General features: G+C 43.9%; 1 pseudogene; it reads right to left on the bottom strand.

The window, feature by feature from the left end:
- Window positions 1–1,733: 1,733 nt before the first annotated feature.
- On the bottom strand, window positions 1,734–21,674 carry LOC101051451 (TP53-regulated inhibitor of apoptosis 1 pseudogene; annotated as a pseudogene).
- Between the last annotated feature and the right edge of the window lie 965 nt (window positions 21,675–22,639).

Consider the following 22,639-nt stretch of genomic DNA (forward strand, 5'->3'; position numbering starts at 1 on the left):
TTTTGTTTTTTGATATGGAGTTTCACTCTTATTTCCCAGGCTGGAGTGCAGTGGCACAATCTTGGCTCACTGCAAGCTATTCTCCTGCCTCAGCCTCTTGAGTAGCTGGGATTATAGGTGTGTGCCAACACACCCAGCTAATTTTGTATTTTTAGTAGAGACAGGGTTTCATCATGCTGGTCAGGCTGGTCTCGAACTCCTGACCTCAGATGATCCACCCACCTTAGCCTCCCAAAGTGCTGGGATTACAGGCATGAGCCACCGTGCCTGGCCTTTTGACCATTTTTTAATGTGGCTACTAGATTCTAGTAGCTAGTAAATACAAATGTGGCTCATATATCTATTGGTTAGTGGTGCTCTGACCTCTGACCTCTCATGGTCAAGGCTGACATTTTTGTTGTCTAAGACCCCCAGGGTCCCTGAAGTCCAGAGCACTTGCCTTCTGGGCTACACGAGGCATTGGAAGATGGTGCTTCTTGCCTCAGCACACTGCATGGCCCTCCCCGTGAGGCCATGCCAGACACTCTGGACTCTGCCCAGCTCCCCTAGCTCCTAGCCTCTTAGGACTAGTGCTCCCTGCCCTCTCAGGGAAGCTTTCCTTCTCTATCCCCTCTTTATGCACCCACAAGCCTTACCCACCTCCACCTCTCCTGAGACACCCAGCATTCCCTATCAGTTCAACAGGTTCAGGCTTTCATAAAAGACAAGAGGAGGCACTGGCTTCAGTACCTTCTCCCATGGGCTTCCTGCCTCACAAGCATCCCACAGGCCACGTGCAGAAGAAGGCACAGCCACCTGCTTGAAAAGAGGAAGGAAGGGCACTCTAGAAAGAAGAAATAGGCCAGGTGTGGTAGCTGATACCTGTAATCCCAGCACTTTGGGAGGCCAAGGCAGGAGGATCACTTGAGGTCAGGAATTCAAGACCACCCTGGCCAACAAGATGAAACCTCGTCTCTACTAAAAATGGAAAAATTAGTCAGATGTGGTGGCAGCTGCCTGTAATCCTAGCTACTCGGGAGGCTAAGTCAGGAGAATCGCTTGAACCCGAAAGGTGGAGATTGCAGTGTGCCAAGATCACACCACTGCATTCCAGCCAGGGCAACAGAGTGAGTGAGGCTCTGTCTCAAAAAAAAGAAAAAAAGAAACATAAGGGAATACTTCACTATACTGTCACAGAATTATTAACATTTAACATATCTCTTTTACTAGTGATGACTGTTTTATTAACAAGTGATAGCAAGAAAAAAAGTCTTTAGTCTTATTTTATTTAACAAGCGTATATATAGCAGGTATTACAGTCCAGGAACTGTTCAGCACTAACTCATTTAGTTCTCATACCAACCTTATAAAGAAGGTCCTAACATCTCCATTTTACAGATGAGGAAAAATACTGAGACGCAGAGAAATTAAGTAACTTGCTTAAAGTCACACAGTTAGGAAGTGGCAGAGCCAGGACTTGAACCCAGACAGTTTGCCTTCAGACGTTTCAGTCCTAATCACATGGTAATTATTGAGGATTTCTCTTAAGAAATGAGCATTTATTTACTTAGTTAGTTAGTGACAGAGTCTTTTTCTGTCACCCAAGCTGGAGTGCAGTGAAGCTATCATAGCTCACTGCAGCCTCAAACTCCTGGGCTCAAGCAGTCCTCCCACCTTGGCCTCCCAAAGTGCTGAGATTATAGGTGTGAGACACCATACCTAACTAAGAACTTATTTGTTTATTTATGAGATAGCATCTTGCTCTGTTGGCCAGGCTGCATGCAGTGGCATAATCATGGCTCACTTCAGCCTCGACTGCTGTGCTTAAGCAATCCTCCCACCTCAGTCTCCTGAGTAGCTGGCACTACAGACATGCACCACTATGCCCAAATGATCCTCTTTTTCTTTATTTTTTTAAGTTTTAGTAGAGACAGTGTCTTGCTACGTTGCCCAGGCTGGTCCCAAACTCCTGAGCTTACACAGTTCTTCCACCTTGTCCTCCGAAAGTGCTGGGATTACAGGAGAACTGAATTTTTAAATTATACTTAATTTTTTTATCAAAAACTCATTTTCCTTTAGGGTGACCTCTTTGATATACTTTAAAGATCACATCGTGGCCAGGCATGGTGGCTCATGCCTGTAATCTCAGCACTTTGGGAGGCCGGGGTGGGTGAATTACCTGAGGTCAGGAGTTTGAGACTAGCCTGGCTAACATGCAAAACCTCTGTCTCTACTAAAAATACAAAAATTAGCCGTGTGTGCTGGTACATGCCTGTAATCCCAGCTACGTGGCAGGCTGAGGCAGGAGAATTGCTTGAACCCAGGAGGCAGAAGTGGCAGTGAGCCGAGATCCAGCCACTCTACTCCAGCCTGCAAGATGGACAGACACTCCATCTCAAAAAAAAAAAAAAAAGAAAAAAATCACATTGTATCTATTCTTTGCTCTCTAAATCTGCCTTGCTACACCATTGACTAAAACACTTAAAGAACAACCTGCTTAGACTTTTCAGAAAGTAGATTTCTAGGAGAGCTCTCTCTCTGACACTATAAGAATCCTTGTTTTTCTGATTTAGCATTTGTCAGATAACTACAGTTTGATAGGTAAAGCAAGCAAGATGGAGGCAGCACTGCCAGAAAAATTTTAAATACAGCTGGTTGATTTCCAGCTACCAACTACATCATTCTTCAATGTGCAGGTGAGTCAGAATTTTTTTTTTTTTTTTTTTTTTTGAGATGGAGGGTTTTTTTCACTCTTGTTGCCTGCCCAAGCTAGAGTGCAATAGCACAATCTCAGCTCACTGCAACCTCTGCCTCCTGGGTTCAAGTGACCGACCTACCTCAGCCTCCCAAGTAGCTGGGATTACAGGCACCCGCCATGACACCCTGCTAATTTTTCCATTTTTAGTAGAGACAGCGTTTCACCACGTTGGCCAGGCTGGTCTCGAACTCCTGACCTCAGGTGAGCCAACTGCCTCAGCTTCCCAGAGTGCTGGGAGTAAGGTGTAAGCCACCACGCCTGGCGCAGAATTTTTAAAATATGTGAAATATACATAAAAGAGTCTAGAAATAAAAGGTGTCATTCTATCATCTCTACCTGTGAGAAACCTGAAAATAGAGGCAATCCCACTGGCCCGATCCTGACACTGCAGCAAGACTAGAATCTCCAAGCTAGTCTTTGACAAATAATGGGGCTCAAGAAGTAACCTAAGATTTAAGAAGCTCAATGATCTATCTGGAGTCACTCTGGTGGGTCTGAGCAGAGGCTAGGCAGAGAGGCACTGTTACGCCAAACCACTTATCGCAGGAAGTTAAGCGACAAATATTGTTTGGGAGTATCAGCTTCATTCTACCAATTCTGTTAGCTTCACCTTGACTTTGATTCCTTTAGAGTCAAGGCCATCTTTACTCTAGCACTGGGGTCTCTAAGAACTCAGCTAAGTTCACTCCAAAATTCCTTACTGCCTGTGGGCAGCATCACTGAAGGCTCAGCTGTGCGGTCAGCATTTACCTTGCATCTGTGTTCGTTTTTGCCGTGATATTCTTGGATTCCAATTATGTTTATAGCTTTTGAGACTTGATTATTTACTCCCACAGAACAGTTTTCAGATCGTAGATGCAAGCTCCTCAAGGGAAGGACTTTCTGAATATTTTTGTGCTTTCAGGACTTGGCACAGAGAAGCCAGCACAGAATTCAGCAAAGTTGTGCTGACTCATGCCTGTAAACCTAGCACTTTGAGAGGCCATGATGGGAGGATGGCTTGAGGCCAGAAGTTCGAGACAAAGGTGTGCTGCGTGAAGGAATGGTAGCCAGTCTTCCTGTGTCATGCTGAGGGAACATTTTGGTGAGTTTCCCTTTATCTAGAAATATTTTCCTGGCCAGGCACGGTCGCTCATGCCTGTAATCCCAGTGCTTTGAGAGGCGGAGGTGGGTAGATCACGAGGTCAAGAGATGGAGATCATCCTGGTAAATAGGGTGAAACCCTGTCTCTACTAAAAATACAAAAATTAGCTGGGTGCAGTGGTGGGTGCCTGTAATCCCAGCTACGTGGGAGGCTGAGGCAGGAGAATAGCTTGAACCAGGAAGTCGGAGGTTGCAGGGAACGAAGATCATGCCAGTGTACTCCAGCCTTGCAATAGAGCAAGCTTCCGTTTCAAAACAAAAAAGAAGAAATATTTTCCCATAGGTGAGAAGATAAGGTATATACAATTTATAATCCTGCTTTTTAAAAAAATTAATATAGGCATTTTCCTATGTTACCATAAATTCTTCCCAAGCATTTTTTATATGTATATGTGGTTGCTTAATATTCTATTGTATGAATGTGCCATACTTTTCTAAGCCATTCTGCTGGTGTTCAGCATTTTGATTACTTTATGTTATTTTTCAATTTTTTCAAGATGGGAACATGTCACCCAGGCTGGAATGCAAGGCAAGATCATAGCTCACTATAATCTCAAACTCCTGGATTCAAAAGATCTTCCTGCCTCAGCCTGCTGAGCCGCTGTGATTACAGTTGAGAGCCACCATACCTTGCTATTTTCAGTTATTAACTATTATAAATAGAATTGTGACTAGCTTTTTCATTTGCATTTTGGCTTAGTTTCTTAGGATTCCCTGACCTGGAATTTCTGAGTTAAATAATATTAATAGCTTTTTGCTAATTTTGTAGTTGAAAACACATCATCTTATGGTTTTAATCTGTATTTCTTGCCTTGCTAATGGTGCCAAACAGTTTTCTTTATCTTTGGTTACTAGTTGTATTTCCTCCTTTTCAAACTGTCTGTTCATTTCCTTTGTTGATTTCCTGGTAGAGTCTTAGTATTTTTCTTATCAATTTGCATGGTTTTTTTTTCCATTGTAAATATCATAAGCCTCATTATATTTACTGAAAATAATTTACCTCTTTCTGTGTTCTAGGTTTTAATTATAATATTTGGTTATTGATATCGATATTTTCTAATTTTTCTTAACAGTGTTTTCCCTTGTGATTATTTCATTTTATTTTTTTTAGAGACAGGATCTTGCTGTATCACCCAGGCTGGAGTGCAGTGGCATGATTTTAGCTCTCTGCAGCCTTGAATTCCCAGGCTCAAGTGATCTTCCTGCCTCAGCCTCTCAAGTAGCTGGTATTACAGACATGCACCACAATGCCCAGCTAATTTCCCTTCCAAATCCAGTATTGTCCAGCTGCTGACCTTATTACTTGGCAAGCTGCTCTCTCTAAAGTAATCCATGACCTTCTGCTACTTTTCAAATCCGGTGGCACCACTTGACCTTTGGAGGCACCTGAAAGGGCAAGAGCACCTCTCGTCTTGCTCTCCAAGGTAAACCCTACTGGTTTTCTCCCCAGAATCATCTCTCCTTTGTCATTGGTTTCTCTTTCTCAGTTCCCTTTGCCAGATCTTCCTCGTCCTCTTATGTCCAAAGGTTCCAAGTGCTCCAGGGCTCATTCCCCATTAATACTTATTCCCTAGGTGATTCATCTCATCTAGTCCTCTGTCTTTAAATGGCAACTTGATGCTGATGCCTCGCCCGTTTCTATTGCCAGCCTCCATCTCTCCTCTGAACTAAAGACTCCATCTTCTTCCACAACATCTCCACTTGGCTATCTAACAGGTGTCCCAGACTTAACATGGTCATTAAACTAAATTCAAAATCTTTATTTACTCTCTCAGGCTCATCCTGCCCACCTGAGCAAAGGGCATCCTGACCTTAGAGATTCTCATTCTGAAAGGCTTGGAGTCATCTTTGACTCCTCCCTCTGTCCCACCCTAAGTCAGTTTATCAGCAAATCTTATCAAATATATCTAGAACCCAGTCACTTCTCCCCACTTGCATCAATATGACTCAATCCAAGATTTTGCTATCTCTCCCCTGGGCCACTGCAGTAGAATCCCAACTGGTTTATCTGCTTCTACTCTTGGCCTTTGTACCATCTGCGTCCATCCGTTGCCCACACCATAGATTTTTTAAAGCAAAGCAGATCACAACATCACACTCCTGTGCAGAACCCTCTACAGGAAAGTCTCTACCATCTTCTCTAAATCTCTTCGTGATCCCACCCCACCTCTCTGACTTGGTCTCCTCCCTTGCTCACTCAGCTCCAGCCACCTTGGTTATGTGATTCCTGAAAGACACCAAGCATGCTCCTGCCTCAGGAAGCTTGCACCTGCTCTTCCCTCTGGCTGGAATGCTGTTCTGCAGATGCCCACATGGCTTGCTGTCCCCTGTGTGCCAGGTTTTACTCAAATGGCATTTCATAATAAAGGCCTTTCCTTACTCTGTGTTGATTTTCTTCCTAGGACTTATCACCCAACATATGATGTATGTTTGTTTATTGCCTGTCTCCACTGACTAGAATATTGTGGTGAGCAGCCTCAGAGTGGTTCCCCATGATCTGAACTTCCTGGTATTCATGCCCTTATGTAATCCCCTCCCCTTCAGCATGGCCTGGACTTATTGGAAGTAATTCAAGATAAATATGGCAAAAGGAACGGGATGTCATTTCTGAGAATGTTTTACAAAAAGACTGACTTCTGTCTGTTCCTTCCCACCCCCAACTCCCAGCCCAATAGAGATGTCCATGTTGCAATGAGCTGACAACTCTGGCCAGCAGCCAGCAAGTACCTGGGGGCCTGCCAGCTACCATGTGAGTGAGCTGGGGTTGAATCCTCCCCTGGGTGGCCTTAAGATTACTATAGCCCCAGCTGACTTCTTTTTTTTTTTTTTTTTTTTTAAGACAGAGTTTTACTCTTTTGCCCAGGCTGGAGTACAATGATGCAGTCTTGGCTCACTGCAACCTCTGCCACCCAGGTTCAAGCAATTCTCCTGCCTCAGCCTCCCAAGTAGCTGGGACTACAGGCACATGTGACCATGCCAAGCTGATTTCTATATTTTTAGTAGAGACAGGGTTTCACCATATTGGCCAGGCTGGTCTCAAACTCCTGACCTCAAGTGATCCACCTATCTCAGCCTCTCAAAGTGCTGGGATTACAGACGTGAGCCACCATGCTCGGCCCCAGCCAACATTTTGATTGCAGCCTTCTGAGAGATCCGAAGCCAGAGGCACCCAATAAGCCCTGGCCAGTTTCCTGACTCACAGAAACTGTAAAATAATAAATAATTGTTGTTTTAAGCTCTGAGTTTCAGGATAATGCAACAATAGATGACTAAAGGATCTCTGTTTGTCATTATCTCTGGCACCTAGAAAAAAAACTGGCACACAGTAGGTACTCAGAAATATTTTGGAATGAATAAATTAATTTCAGGACTTCTAGGAAGATGGTGTGTCTTGCTGTGGACAATGTGGTGTGTATCGTGGTATGAGTCCTGGAACTGCTTCAGCCACTTCATAATAATTTGTAAGGTCAGCCTAGATACAAGGCCAACACAGAGGGGCATATCCAAGAAAAAAGCAAAGTTGCGAAGCCAGAGTCCCAACAAACACATCTGCCCTACTTATAAATTTTTTTTGGCTACTTGATCAAAATTTAAGGTAGTTTGGGCTCAGTTTTCAATAACTTGTAACTAAAAGCATCCTAATGATTACACTTTTTATGGCATCATTCTCACCCCTTTTTCTCTCTCTCCACGTTCTTTTTTTTCTTTCCTCTGCCTACCCCCTTATGGCAGATATTACAATGGTCTACCCAGTTTCCATTCCTTTCATTCCTTACCAAAGGAACCTGATATAGTTGGTGCAGTAAGGGGCCTAGCTAAGAACTGCATTTCCAGCCTCCCTTGAAAATAGTTCTAAGTTCTGGCCAATGTAAGCAGAAGTTATGTAGTGAGTCTCCTGGAAAGACTTCCTTAAAAGCAGCCCCACTTAGCTGGCAGACACCTTTTTCCTTTGGCCTCTTCCTCTTTCCTGCTGCCTGAAATAGGATGGTGGGAGCTATAGTAACCATTTTGTGAAACTAAAGCAAATTTGAGGATGGACCACACACACTAAGTATGGTAGAAGAAAAAGAGAGCCTGAGTGTCTAATGAAGCCAAGAGTCTGACCCTGAAAGCCTCACTGCTGGACTTCGTGATAAGAAGAAACCAATCCTAATCTAATTCATTGCCTTTTCTGTTATTTATTTATTTCTTTAGAGACAGGATCTCACTCTGTCACCCAGGCTAGAGTGCAGCAGCACAGTCACAGCTCACTTGTAGCCTCAACCTTCTAGGCTCAAGTGATTCTCCAACGTCAGCCTCCCAAATAGTTGGGACCACAGGCATGTGCTACCTACCACACATGGCTAATTTTTTGACTTTGTATAGAGATGATATTCATCATGTAGCTCCAGCTGGTCTCTAACTTCTGAGCTCAAGTAATCCTCCTGCCTCAGCCTCCCAAAGTGCTGGGATTATAGGCATGAGCTGTTACATGCATAATTGTTTAACATAAACCTTACTGATATAAGCCTTATATGTGAAGTCCCCAGGGTCTGTCTCTGTCTTCTTCCCCACATGCTCTCCTCAGGTGATCTCATCTGCTCCCATAATTCAAGAATGATCTCCTTTATAAGGACTTCCAAACTGATGCCTGTACCTCCTCAGTTTCTCCCAAGCTCGAGACTCAGAGACTTGAGTGACTCCTGTATGTCCCAAACTAGATGGTATTTAGATGCATACTAGGGAGCAAAGCATGGTTTATGGATTATGAAACCAGCTGGCTATAGTTTCTGATCCTCACTCACTTTCTGAGTAACTATGGTGAGCAGAAATGATCTCTGAGCCTTCGTTTTCTTATTTCTGAAATGAGCATAAAAATATGACTTCATAGGGGTTTTATGACAAAAAAAATCTGTAAAACAGTGCTGGCGTATAACCAGTGGTAAATCCATTTAGTTCTCCTCCCCCATCACCTGTCCCCATCCCTGTTCATATTCCTGGTCTTCTGAGTTCTCACCTTCAGGTAAGTGACTTTACTAACTACCAAGTCTTCCACACTAGAGATCTTGGAATCTTCTTCAACTTCTCTCTGTCATTTGCCATCATTCCCTCATGGCAAGTCAACCAATTCTGTGGTTTGTCCTAGAGCTGTGACCTTGCTTTCCTATCTCCTTTGCAACTCCTGGCTTAAACTCTTATTAGCCCTTGTCTGGCTTATTCCTATTGCCATAGGCTCTTTACAACTTAATCTCCCACCCTTCTACCAAGGTTGTTCCCTTTAAAATAAAAACAAGATCATGTCATAGCTTACTGACCTTTCCTGACTTCTGTGGCCTTTAGAATAAAATCCAAATTCCACAAACAGTCATCCAAGGATGTCCCATCAAGGCTCTGTTCCCCACCGCCCACCCCAGCCTCTTCCTCCTCATTCCCCAGGGACTCACCATTCTCTAGACAGATCAAGCCCTTTCCTGTTTGTCTTTGCACCTATTGGAATATGCGTGTACTGCACCTGGTCCTTTAATTATGCCATCGCCTTCAATATGAATGTAGCCCAGTAATTGTTTAAAAGTTTACTTTGTTTTTCTCCCTGTGGTTCTCCCATTTCCTCTCCCCATTCTAAAAGAATCTGCTCTTAGTCTCAGGGCAGGCTGGGCTGGGTGATCACGGAGTTGACTGCAGACTCTTCCCTTCCTGGCTTGTATTTCCCAAGCCCTAAGCTCACTGAGGTGAACAGAGCTTGAGGCAAGGGTCTCTGATTGAAGCAGACCTAGAGGGAGGGATATCCCCCACAGCAGGAAGAGATGCTGGGCCTGAGAAGAGGAAGGAGATATTTATGGTGCCCATGAGTGACAGGGAACTGTCCCAGGCTTTCTGGATGTATCAGGCACTGAGTGGAAATTCCCATGGTACATCAGGGAGATGGAACGTGATATAGCTTGGAAATTTGTCTCCTCCAAATCTCATGTTAAAACATGACTCCCCCACCACTGCTGGAGGTGGGGCTTAGTGGGAGATATTGTGTCGCAGGGCAGATCATTCATGAATGGCTTTGTGCCATCCCCTTGGCGATGAGCGAGTTCTCACTCTATTAGTGCACATGAAATTCGGTTGGTTAAAGGAGGCTAGCCCTTCCTTCTCGCTGTCTTGCTCCCTCTCTTACCATGTAACATGCCTGCTCCCCATTTGTCTTCAGCCATGGGCAAAAGCATCCTGAGCCCTCACCAGAAGCAGATGTTGGTGCCATGCTTCCATACAAACTGCAGAACTGAAAGCCAAATAAACCTTTTTTTATTTATAAATTACCCAGTCTCGAGTATTCTCCTTTTTTTTTTTTTTTTTTTTTTTTTTGAGGCAGAGTCTCTCTCTATTGCCCAGGCTGGAGTGCAGTGGCATCATCATGGCTCACTGCAGCCTCAACCTCTTGGTCTCAAAGGATCCTCCTGCCTCAACCTCCTAAATTCCCAGGTAGCTGGCACTACAGGAATGTGCCACCATGCCCAGCTAACTTTTAATTTTTTTTGTAGAGATGAGGTCTCCCTGTGTTGCCCAGGCTGGTCTCAAACTCCTAGGCTCAAGGGGTCCTCCCACCTCAACCTCCCAAAGTGCTGGGATTGCAGGCATGAGCCACTGTGCCCTGTCCAGGTATTTCTTCATAGCAATGCAAAACAGACAGATATAGGTTCCTACAGCCAGGGTTCCTATGTCACACAAATAGTAACACCAGGGACTGAAGGGCCCTGCAGGCTAACTGAGGCAACAGAATTTCAGCACAGCCTTGCGTGCAGGGGGAATCCCCAGGAAGGACTAACATGACTTTCCCACGGCCCTAACAGGATGAGGGCTGACTGTGAAAATGAAGTTGAGTGATAAGATAATGAAATGGGGTATTTATTGACCTGCTGAGCTTGTGCATTGAGATTCTGACCTGCTTGAGAAGTAGGCTTCCACCTGTCCCCCAGCTACTGCCCTGTTCTGCCTAAATGCCCTCTGCTCTCTGGCTCATGTCTTTCAGCCCCAGACTTCTGGCTCCCTAGACCTGCTGTCAGGGTTATTTGCCAACCTTCATCATTTCCCACCTGGTTCTTTGGACTTTGAGTTTCCTGAAGTTGGCTCTGCAGGCAGCTTGGGTTTTGGAATCCTCTATTACCTAGTTGGACTGTGGCTACGGCCCTTGTTCCAACCCGCCTCCAGATGAGCCAACCTCTGGCCCCCAAGGGTAGAAGAAAGAAGGGACACAAGCACAGAAAGATTTTTTCTCTTTGCTTCCTGATGTAACTGTATTCATCCTTCAAGTCCTTCTTCAAGTGTTATCTCCTGGGATCATTCCCTGACCTCCTTAGGTAGGGTTCCTTTTCTGGGTTTCCATAGCATTTTGTTTATACATCTGTGCCCTCACAGTGTATACTTTATATGTTTACATGGCAGTCTTTCCACCTTGACTATGAGCACCTCAGGGGCAGGACCCCTGCTTCATTCACTTAGCACAATGTCAGCTACAGAATAAGTTCTCAAAAATGCTTGTTAAATACCACTTTTCATGCAGTCTCCACACTGTCATGTACTGTTCTTTTTCTAGCCTTTTTCTCTGTATCAGTAAGACATGCTTTTGGCTGCAAGTAACTGAGAGCCTGACTGCAATGATTTAATAGAGATTCTTTTTTTCTCACATGAAAAGGAGTTTGGGCCAGGCGCAGTGGCTCATACCTGTAATCCCAGCACTTTCAGAGGCCAAGGCAGGTGATCACTTGAGATCAGGAGTTCGAGACCAGCCTAGCCAACTTGGTGAAACCCTGTCTCTACTAAAAATACAAAAATTAGATGGGTATGGTGGTGGGTGCCTGAAATCCCAGCTACTCAGGAGGCTGAGGCAGGAGAATCACTTGAACCTTGGAAGCAGAGTTGCAATAAGCCAAGATCATGCCACTCTACTCTAGCCTGAGCAACACAGTGAGACTCCATCTCCAAAAAAGGAGTTTGGAGGCCAGGTGCTGTGGCCAATGCTGTAATATCAGCACTTTGGGATGCCAAGGTGGGAGGATCACTTGAGTCTAGGATTTGGAGGCTGCAGTGAGCTATGATTGCACCACTGCACTTAAGCCTGGGCAACAGAGTGAGATACTGTCTCAAAAAAAAAAAAAAAAAAAGTCGGGGCCAAGCACAGTGGCTCATGCCTGTGATCCCAGCACTTTGGGAGGTCAAGGCAGATGAATCACTTGATGCCAGTTCAAGACCAGCCTGGTCAACATGGCAAAACCCCATCTGTACTAAAAATACCAAAGTTAGTCAGGCATGGTGGCACATGCCAGTAATCCCAACTACTTGGGAGGCTGAGGTACAAGAATTGCTTGAACCCAGGAGGCAGAGATTGCAGTGAGCCAAGACTTTGCCACTGCATTCCAGCCTAGGCTACAGAGCAAGACTCTGTCTGAAAAAAAAAAAAATTACTCTGGAGGTAAGGAACCTAGGACCATCAGAGACCCAGCCTCTTCCTGCCTTTCTATCCTGTCCATTTTAATGTGCTGGACATAAGGTGGCTGCTGTGCCTTTGAGCATTGTATATCTGTTCTGGGCAGGAATAAATAGAAAGGGTGAAGAGCCAACTCTGTCCCTTTTCATCAGGAAAGCACAGTTGTCCTAGAAGACTTCTGCTGACATCTCATTGGCCATAACTATGTCACATGGCCACCTCTAGCTGCAAGGGAAGCTGAGAAGGGGAAGGCAAGGGAGAAAGTGGAGATGTGAATAAGAAAATTCTTGGACCTCACCCCAGACCTACTGAATCAGAAGTGCTGGAGACGGGACCTGGCAACCTGTGATATAACAAGCCCTCCAGGGGATTCTGATGCAGCTGACACTGGAGAATCATAGCCAAATATGAAGGTCAGTATTATGATAGGAAAAAATCCTGGACTGGAATTCAGATCATCAATTTCTTGGTACAAGTTTTGTTACTAGCTAGCCAGGAGACCTTAGTTTCTCATCTATAAAATGGAAGGAATAATGGTGGCTCTGACTTCATTCTCTGAATTGTAAGGACCAGTTTAAACGATGTAGATAAAAACATGTTGAAAACTGTAAGTCATTAGATACTTGTATTGATTTTAATATGGTAAAAGTTCTTATTGAATGAATGAAAGGTTGGGTGGTACTAAGGAAGGAGGAGAAGTTTTGTACGAGGTAGGCCTAGAGTTCAAAAACAAAAATGAAATGTGACAGAGTGTAGTGGTGAATTTTATGTGTCCATGGAGAACACTGATGAATAAGAGAAAATTTTTTCTAACTGGGACTGAGTAGTTTCTTTTGTTTCTCTGTATTGTTAGTCAAAATTCCAAAAGAGTGATAGTCTCTTGACACTGTTTTTGTGTTCAGAGATGATTGCATATAATTAATATAAGGCCAAAAATGTCTATGTGCTGGCCTTTTAGAGTTTTGGTCTCTCAAAAGACATTTTCTTGGGTAATAATGATAGAATCTTGCAATAGCCTTGTGACAGTTTATGTAGCTGACGTGTTGGACAGAGTGCAAATGCCTGGGAAAAGCAAAGCTACCCGTAAAAGGTATGAAGGGTTTGTTTGAAAAGCTACAACAGTCAGGGACAAAAATAGAAATGGAAACCACAGGCGTTCAGAATACATTGTTATCAAAAACAAATGTTTGCAGCAGCTCCAGTGGTTGCGGCTACAGGTGGTTTCCATGAGCGGAAGGAGGGCATAGACATACGTGGTTTCAAAACAAACACTTTGGAGGATAATGAATTGGAGCATTTAGCAGAAAGGTTGGTAAGAAGATGTGAAATAAATGAAAGGGATTTAGTGTTCTGCCATCTGGAATAAAAATACTGAGATGCCACTGTCTGTGCACCAACCAAGGCGTCCATCCCTTACTGTATTAAAACTGCTCACTCAATTCCTTGTTCATTCGTTCCACAACAGCTACCCATATAATAGACATGAAGCAGTTTCTACCGGATGAACTTAGACAAGTCATCAGCTGCTAATGAGGCACCAGGGAAGTCCCAGTCATATCTACATTTGCCTTCAGATAACCTTTACAGGTTTGGAAATTGCCATGATGAAAATAGCAGAGTCGTACTGAGCTTGAGAGTTTTACCTGTCTATTCAGGTGAAAACCACAGTATCAAGAAGGAAATGTTGACAGCTGTATGAAAACACTAAAAACCAATGATTTGCACATCTTCAATGCATGAATTATACAGCATGTGAATTTTATCTCTATAAAGCTGCTACCAAAAAAAAAGAAGAAGGAGGAAGTGTTTTTAGGCAAAGATCTGGTGACACAGAGGTTGTGCAGTAGCTAAGAGACTTTGTTTGTATATGTGTCGGTTAAGTTTGTCTGCACAAAATGTGAAGCCAAGGTTTACTCATTGATTGATCTGTTTAACATCTGGACACTGACATGCAAGTGCTGTGATAAGAGAGTTTGTAGAAGCAAAATCACAAAACCACGTGCTCCCTGGTGCTGAGAACAGAGAATATAATCTGCATATGAAAAGCTAATGAGATATAAACATCTGAAACTGGTAGGGACCCAAAGCCAAGGTCAGTTCATACAAATAGGTCAGGCTAGGCATGGTGGCTCATGACTATAATCTCAGCATTTTGGGAGGTCAAGGCAAGAGGATCACTTGAGCCCAGGAATTCGAGACCAGCCTGAGCAACATAGTGAGATCTCATCTCTACAAAAAATAAAAATAATAAAATTAATAGCCTGGTGTGGTGGTAGGTAACCGTAGTCCCAAAGACTCAGGAGGCTGAAGTGGGAGGATCACTTGAGCCCAAGAGGTTAAGGCTGCAGTGAGCCATGAATGTGCCACTGCACTCCAGCCTAGGAGACAGAGCAAGACTGTCTCCAAAAAACAAACAAACAAACAAACAACAACAACAACAACAACAAAATAGGCCAATGCTGAGTCAGGGATTCAAAATATTCAACCACCTTTGGAACTGGACTTCCTGAGGGTGTTTTAGTTGTGAATCAGGCAAATGGAGTCTTCTCTGTTTGTCCTCTTCCCCTTCCAAGAACCCACTGTCCTCCTTCCTCCTCTTCAAGCCTTGAGTACCTAGTATGTAGGTAGCCAGGACAGCTGTAATTTGATATGTGAATGCATTTCCTCCTTTACGTCCTGGGAAATTGTTAGGGTTATTGCTGCTCTCGAAGACAGGAATTGATATGCAGCTTGGTTGCAATGGAGAGTCTCAGAGTGAGGATTCCTGAGGTCAAGTGCCAGCCCCATCACTCACAGGTTATGTGACCTGAGTAAGTCATTGGATACCTCGATCTCATCCCTTCTCAGGTACTCGGGCTTTGCTACCATGATCACCCTCTCTCCTGTAGCCAGTTTCAGCTTCTCTGCCATACCATTCTCACCAGCAATACCAGTAGTTGCTATTCCTCCCATAGTAAAAACCCAAAGAAAAGACAAAACCTCCCTGTCTTCCCATTCCCCTCTAGTTCCACTTCAATCCTTTGCTTTTCTTTATAACAAAATTTCTAAGAAAAGAATTGCTTAGTGTTATGGGCTGAACTGTGTGTCTCACAAATTCAAATGTCGAAGCCCTAATCCCTAGCACTTCCAAATGTGACTGTATATGACCAGGTGCAGTGGTTCACACCTGTAATCCCAGCACTTTGGGAGGCCGAGGCTGTCAGATCACCTAAGGTCAGGAGCTTGAGACCAGCCTGACCAACATGGTAAAACCTGTCTCTACTAAAAATACAAAAATTAGCTGGATGTGGTGGTGTGTACCTGTAATCCCAGCTACTTGGGAGACTGAGGTAGGAGAAGTGCTTGAACCCAGGAGGTGGAACCGAGATTGTGCCACTGCACTCTAGCCTGGGTGACAGAGCAAGACTCCATCTCAAAAAAAAAAAAAAAAAAAAGAATGTGACTATATATGGAGATAGGGCTTTGAAAGAGGTAATCAAGAGGTCATTAGGGTGATCCCTAATCCAGTATGACTGGTGTCCTTACGAGAAGAAGAGATTAGGATGCAGACAACACAGGCAGAGCATGTGAGCACACAGGAAGAAGACAACCATCCACAAGCCAAGGAGAGAGGCCTTAGCAGAAACCAGCCTGCCGACACTGTGATCTTGGATTTCCAGCCTCCAGAACTATCAAGAAAATACTTTTCTGTTCTTTAAGCCACCCAATCTGCAGTACTTAGTTATGGCAGCTCCAGAAATAAATACATTGAGACCTCCTATGTCCGCTTCCTCACCTCTAGTCTCCCTTTCTTGTGATTTCCCTTCCTCTTTTTAACCTACTCCAATCAGGACTCCATGGCCAACAATCACTCCTCAGGAACTGCCCATGTCAAAGTCACTACTGACCACCATTGACCACGATCTGTGGTTCTGGACCCCTGTTGACTCCAGTAGGGCTGGCACCATGTCAGAGAGGCCGAGGAAGAGACCTGGAGACAGCAAATGAGACATAGGGTTTGTTGGGTGGATTTACATCCAAGGACAATCCAGTGGCAGTGGGCTGGACAGGAGCACCTTCCCCATTTGTAAAAAACATGCAGTTTATATAGCATTTTCATTTAGCAACCTCCACCTGGCAACCTTCGTATAACCCCAAAGGGCCTCCTTCCCCTGTACAACCCTCATTCCAAAAGGTAGGCCAGAGGTTTGGATGTCTTCCTGAATAATAAGTGAATTTCTTTTTTTTTTTTTTAATTTTTTTTTTATATAAGTGAATTTCTGGTTGGTCACTCCCACATTCCTCAGCTCGTAACTCCGAACACACATCTTCTTGGACTACAGGTTATTTCCAGGGTATGTGTAAGTGAAGTTATTGCTATCAATACATCTGCTGTAGACCATCTTGCTGGATCCAGAGGCCACCTTGCTGTCCTCATTGTATCTGGCTTCTCTGCAGTTTCTGAAGACATTTTCAGTACTGGGATCCCAGGCCACCACACTCTCTTATTTTTCAGTCACCCCATTGGCTGCCCCTGCTCACTCTTCTTGGCTGGACATCCCTTATCTTCTTTCTTCTAAATGTCAGAGCCCTGGGCCCAGCTTTCAGCCCTCTCCTCTGTCCATAATCTCTCCCTAGCTCCTTCCATCCAGTTCTGTGGATATAAATATTAAAGCTGATAGGTTGCACATTTATATCACCACTCCCGTCTCCTCTTTGAGCTCCAGACCCAAATATTCAATTGCCCTGGACATTTCTACCTGGATATAAAAAGCATTTCAAGCTCAATGTGTCCCCTCATCCTTCCTTTGTTTCTCCCCATTTTTAATTTTTTAATTTTTAGTTTTAGTTTTTGAGATGGAGTCTTTTTTTTTTTTTTTTGATAGAAAATGTTACAATTTATTCCATCTTCATGATTACAGACATTATAGGGAAGGATGAGTAAACAAGGCAAATAAAGCAAGTACCTTCAGCTTCCCCCCCATTTAACCAGATGCAGCATTTTGACATTTTTAGGATATGCAGTTGACAATTCACTGACTTGGGTGGATAGCTGGCAACAGCAGATCTTTGCAATTTAGGTTCTTCCTCCACAGCTATTCCAAGTATCTTAATTCCTGAACTAAGAATTAAGAGAGGACCGAGAGCTCTGAAATGGTGTTCACTGCAACACTCTTGTAGCTTACATATCTTAACCTGACACCTCTCATGAAGACAGGGAACTGTGTTAAAAGTTGTCTTCCTCTTTGCTAATCCAGGCCACCAGCAATCTTAACCACTGGTCACCATATAAAAATAAAAGTGTGCTCAAAAGCATTTCCTGAAACTCTTGTGCCCAGATCCCTTTTCAGAGCGTTAGTTCCCTGAGAGAAAAAAGAGGCCCTAACCAATTGCTTTCATGAACAATGACCCCAGTACAGTGTATATAATGTCCTTTGCAGCAGAAATCAAGAGGTCAGGCTCCTCTGCTCATTCTAACTAATTCATCATTATGTGCATACAAGGTATATTTATGTAAAGTTGATTCCAGACCAAGTATTGCAACCATAATTTCAAAAAATTGTTCAATTTTAGCACACTGAGTTCCTGCAAGATGCCCAAGCAGGTGACAAATAATCTCAAAGAGTTCATCATCTTTTACAATTGAGAGGAAAACATCGAAGGAGGAAATAAAACTCCTCTCGCCTCTGTTCCTCAACAAATCTGATGGCTGTCTTCACAGATTCAGTTGACAAAAATCCAGAGTTCTCAATTTCTGGAGTTGAGGACTCCTTCATGGTGACTATCAAGGTCAAGAAGAATTTTCAGGCTTTTCTTTGCCATGGCCCATGAATTCCAGTCCTTTGATAGTAATCTCTTTCTCCTTTATTGCTTTCTGAACACACTGCTGGTAGCGCTTGAAGAGATCAGTGCACGGGTCCCTGGAGCTGTCCCCCTTGAGAAACTTCTCGGCGAACCAGCGATTGAAGCACTGGTTGTACTCGTGCTTCATTTCAGTACATGCCTCCACCACACTGTTCATAGTGATCGAGATGGAGTCTTGCTCTTTCACCCAGGCTAGAGTGCAGTGGCACGATCTTAGCTCACTGCAACCCCTGCCTCCCAGGTTCAAGTGATTCTCCTGCCTCAGCCTCCCAAGTGGCTGGGATTACAGGTGCCCACCACCACACCTGGGTAATTTTTGTATTTTTTAGTAGAGTTAGGATTTCACCATGTTGGCCAGGCTGGTCGTGAACTCCTGACCTCAAATGATCTGCCCACCCTGGCTTCCCAAAGTGCTGGAATTACAGGCACGAGCCATCATGCCTGGCCCTCATTCCCTTTAATAGCATCATCGTTCACCCTGTGAAATCAGAACCCCAAACACCATCCTTGATTCTCTTTCTCTCACACTTCACATCAGTCCACCAAGCAGCCTTATTGTCCTCATCTCAGTCATTCATTTATCTCTCCCTCCACTTTTGCCATCCTGCTCCTAACCCACCCTCCCTCCTCTGAATCACTGCATCTTATTTCCCTGCCTTTCATCTTACCCACTACTAGCTGTTTTCTACACAGTAGCCAGGGGATTCTTTTGAAATTATTGTACCCCCTCATTTCCCATCACATTTTGAATGAAATCTAGACTTTGCATTCTGGTTTGCATGTTCCCTCCTGGCCCAGACCCTGGCCACCTCTCTGATCTGGTCTCCTCCAGTCCCTTTCCCTCACTGCACTCCAGCCACACTGCTGGTCCTCTAAGCACCCCTGTGGCGTGCTGGGACCTTCACACTCACTGTTCCTTCTGCCTCTACTAGTCACTGATTAGAGCTTCACAGAGCTTGCTTGCCCCTTTCATCATGCAGGGCTTGGCTCAGAACTCACCTTCTGGAGAGGCCTTCCTTGACCCCCCAGCTCATATAGCACTTGTGCGAATGTTGGAGAACCCAGCATGCTCAGGTTACTCTTATGACCTTTTAATAAGCTCTTACTATAGTGCCAAGCATTATATTAAATGCTTACATGCATGATCTCATTAAGCTCGGAACCACTGAAGGAGGCATCCTAATCATCCCCATTTTATGCATCAGGAAACAGAGGCTAGGAGAGGTCAAGCCCAGAGTCATTCGGCTTTCACTAAGGTCTGATTCTAGAATTAGGGCCCTTAACCATTAGATTTAACTAATTCAGTTGCTTCTCACTTTAAATTCTATTCTGAGTTATGGATTATATGGCTTCCAAGAGTTTAATTTACAGGATTGATTGGTTTCTATTGCACTTGTGTTGAGCAGGTAAAGCAACTTAGGTGTATCAGTGTGTGCTAGGGCAGGACTTCTTTTCCAAACTATAGTTTTAAACATTCACATAACACAAAATGCAGGTTAGATGGGCACAAACTCAAGCATGGGTCAAGAACACCTCTGTGGTTCCTGCTTATAGACTTATTAAAGCAGATGAAGATATTTTCCTGTTAATTTTATGGTTTGAGGGGGCTCAAGTTCTCAGAAGCAATTCAAGCTTTTAAGCATTTTTCCTCTTATTTTCTTTTAAAATCCTATTTCCTTTTCATCCATTTGGGGTTCAAAAAAGGGAAACAGATAAATAACATCCTATTTCCACGTGGTGATCAGAGAGAAAGTCTTTCAAATGAGAAGCACTATCATTTGAACATGTTCCCCAAAGTTCATGAGTTAGAAACTAAATACCCAAGGCAACAGCGTTGAGAGATAGGCCTTTAAGAGGTGATTAGGTCATGAGTGCTCTGCCTCATAAATGGATTAATGCTGTTATCCCAGGAGTGGGTTAGCTATCACAGGAGTGGATTCCTGATAAAAGGATGAGTTTGACCCTCTTCCTCTCATCTGTGTGCGTGTGCTTTCTTGCCCTTCTGTGGGTCTGCTGACTTTGGATTTGCCAGACTCCAAAACTGCAAGAAATAAATCTCTGTTCTTTATAAATTACCCCATCTCAGGTATTCTATTACAGCAACACAAAATGAACTAAGACAAGAAGGGTCCACGTGCTGGTAAGAAAACATGCTTATCGAAGACCTATGTGTGCCAGACACCTTTCTGCCTTTATTGTCTCTCTAGGCTGGTATTATTGTCCCTCTTTTACAGGGGAGGAAACTGAGTCACTTAGAAGGTAAGTAACTGTCCCCAATCCAGAGCAGGAACTCCATAATTATCTGTTCCTTCCTTCCTTACTGGACTGCACAGAGTGTATTTATCTCCAGCATGCAACAGCATTGACTACCTGAGGCCCATTCTGTGAAACCTGTTCTCAGGGCTCTACAACTTAGTTCCACATTATAATGATGATAAACACAAAAAGTGACTTCTCAGAGATCTGTGGGCCTTCCTGGAAGTGTTGCAAAAACCCAGAAGACAGCAAAGGAATTCAAAGTTCTACGGCTCTTCCGCTTGTAGGCCTATGGGTCCAGTCAGGTAACCATGAGATACCACGTCATGCCAAATTCTCAGTTACACTGTGTAGCCTGAGCACAGTGCTGCTCCTAAGCACAGCAAAGACTCTTCTACCTCGGGCCTTTGCGCTTGTTCTTTCTGCTCCTGGACTACTCTTGCCCTATTCCCCGTTGTTCTCAATGCTCAAATGCCATCTCCTTAGAGAGGCCCTCCTGACCATACTAATTCCCCACCAACTTCTCTGTAACTTTTTACCCAGCTTATCTTTCTTCACAGCACCCACTAAATTATATATTTACTTACTAGATGGAAGGTTCTTGAGGGCTAAGACTTCACCTATTTTTTTCACTGCTGTATCTCTGGTGCCTGGCACAGAGTAAGTGCTCATTAAATAATTGTTGAATAAACGCATGCAGGCTGTGAATAGAAGAGGCACATAGGACACAATCTAATCTGAATGAATGAGTGGAGGATGTTCAATCTTTATAAGACTAACTACTCATGTCTTCCCTCTGTCTGAGCTGCAAAGAGAAATAAATGCCTACTCCCATCAAAGAGGAGTAAAGCAAGAAAAGAGGTCCCAAAAGAATAGAAATCAAAAACCTTGCCTCAGGTGATCAAAATCTATAGGCCTGGCTTTGCCAAAGCTATGAAAAACCTGGACATTTAAAAGCACAAATTGAGCTGGGTGCAGTGGCTCACGCCTATAATCCCAGCATTTTGGGAGGCCGAGGCAGGTGGATCACTGAGGTCAGGAGTTTGAGACCAGCCCGGCCAACATGATGAAAACCAGTCCCCACTAAAAATACAAAAAATTAGCCGGGCATGGTGGCAGGTGCCTGTAATCCTCCTACTCAGGAGGCTGAGGCAGGAGAATAGCTTGAACTCCAGAGGTGGAAGTTGCAATGGGCTCAGATGACGCCACTGCACTCCAGCCTAGGAGACTGCATCTAAAAAAAAAAAAAAAAAAAAAAAAAAAAAAGCACAAATTCATCTTGCAAAATAAAATGGATATTTAAGGTAGTTCATTCGTGGAAAAAAAAAAAAAAGAATCCAAGAAATAAGTTTTCCTTAAATAGGTAGATTACTTAGGCAGTGTGTGGCTTATGTAAGTTGTAACCATATTGTCTGCATCCTTTTGAAAAGGGCAGAAAGGAACTTGTACTCAAGCTGTCATCATAACAAAGCAATTCATGGTTACAGACCCACCTTGGGTTGTCTCTGGCACATGTGGATTGTTGGGCAGTGCCCAGAAGTAGGAGTGTGAGTGAAAAAGTCGCTTTGGCAGCAGGAGTTATAAAAGACCTTTGCTCACACACTTCAGCTAACCGCCCAAGACAGTCACGTCTGCCCCACACAATGCGCCTCTTCAAGCTTCAGGGCCCCTGGAGCTGGAGTGGTGTATGAAGGGCCCTTCTGTATCACATCTCTAGGCCATATCCATTAAAGGATGACCTTGCTTTCTGCTCTAAGTTTTTTTTGTTTTTGTTTGTTTGTTTTTTTGAGACAGAGTTTCGCTCTTGTTGCTCAGGCTGGAGTGCAGTGGCACGATCTCAGCTCACCGCAACCTCCGCCTTCCGGGTTCAAATGATTCTCGTTCCTCAGCCTCCTGAGTAGCTGGGATTACAGGCATGCACTACCACACTTGGCTAATTTTGTATTTTTAGTAGAGACAGGGTTTCTCCATGTTGGTCAGGCTGGTCTTGAACTACTGATCTCAGGTTATCTTCCTGCCTTGGCCTCCCAAAGTGCTGGGATTACAGGTATGAGCTACTGTGCCCAGACTCTGCTCTAAGTTTTAATCTAAATAATTGGGTTCTTATCTGTACATTCACCCAGAAACTAAGAAGCCTTGAAAGTTAGGACTTTCCAGAAACTGGAGAAAATACTCTAAACCTGGAGCAATCATCAGTCAGCCACAATCCA

This window comes from Saimiri boliviensis, chromosome 15, assembly GCF_048565385.1.
Source record: "Saimiri boliviensis isolate mSaiBol1 chromosome 15, mSaiBol1.pri, whole genome shotgun sequence".
NCBI lineage: Eukaryota > Metazoa > Chordata > Mammalia > Primates > Cebidae > Saimiri > Saimiri boliviensis.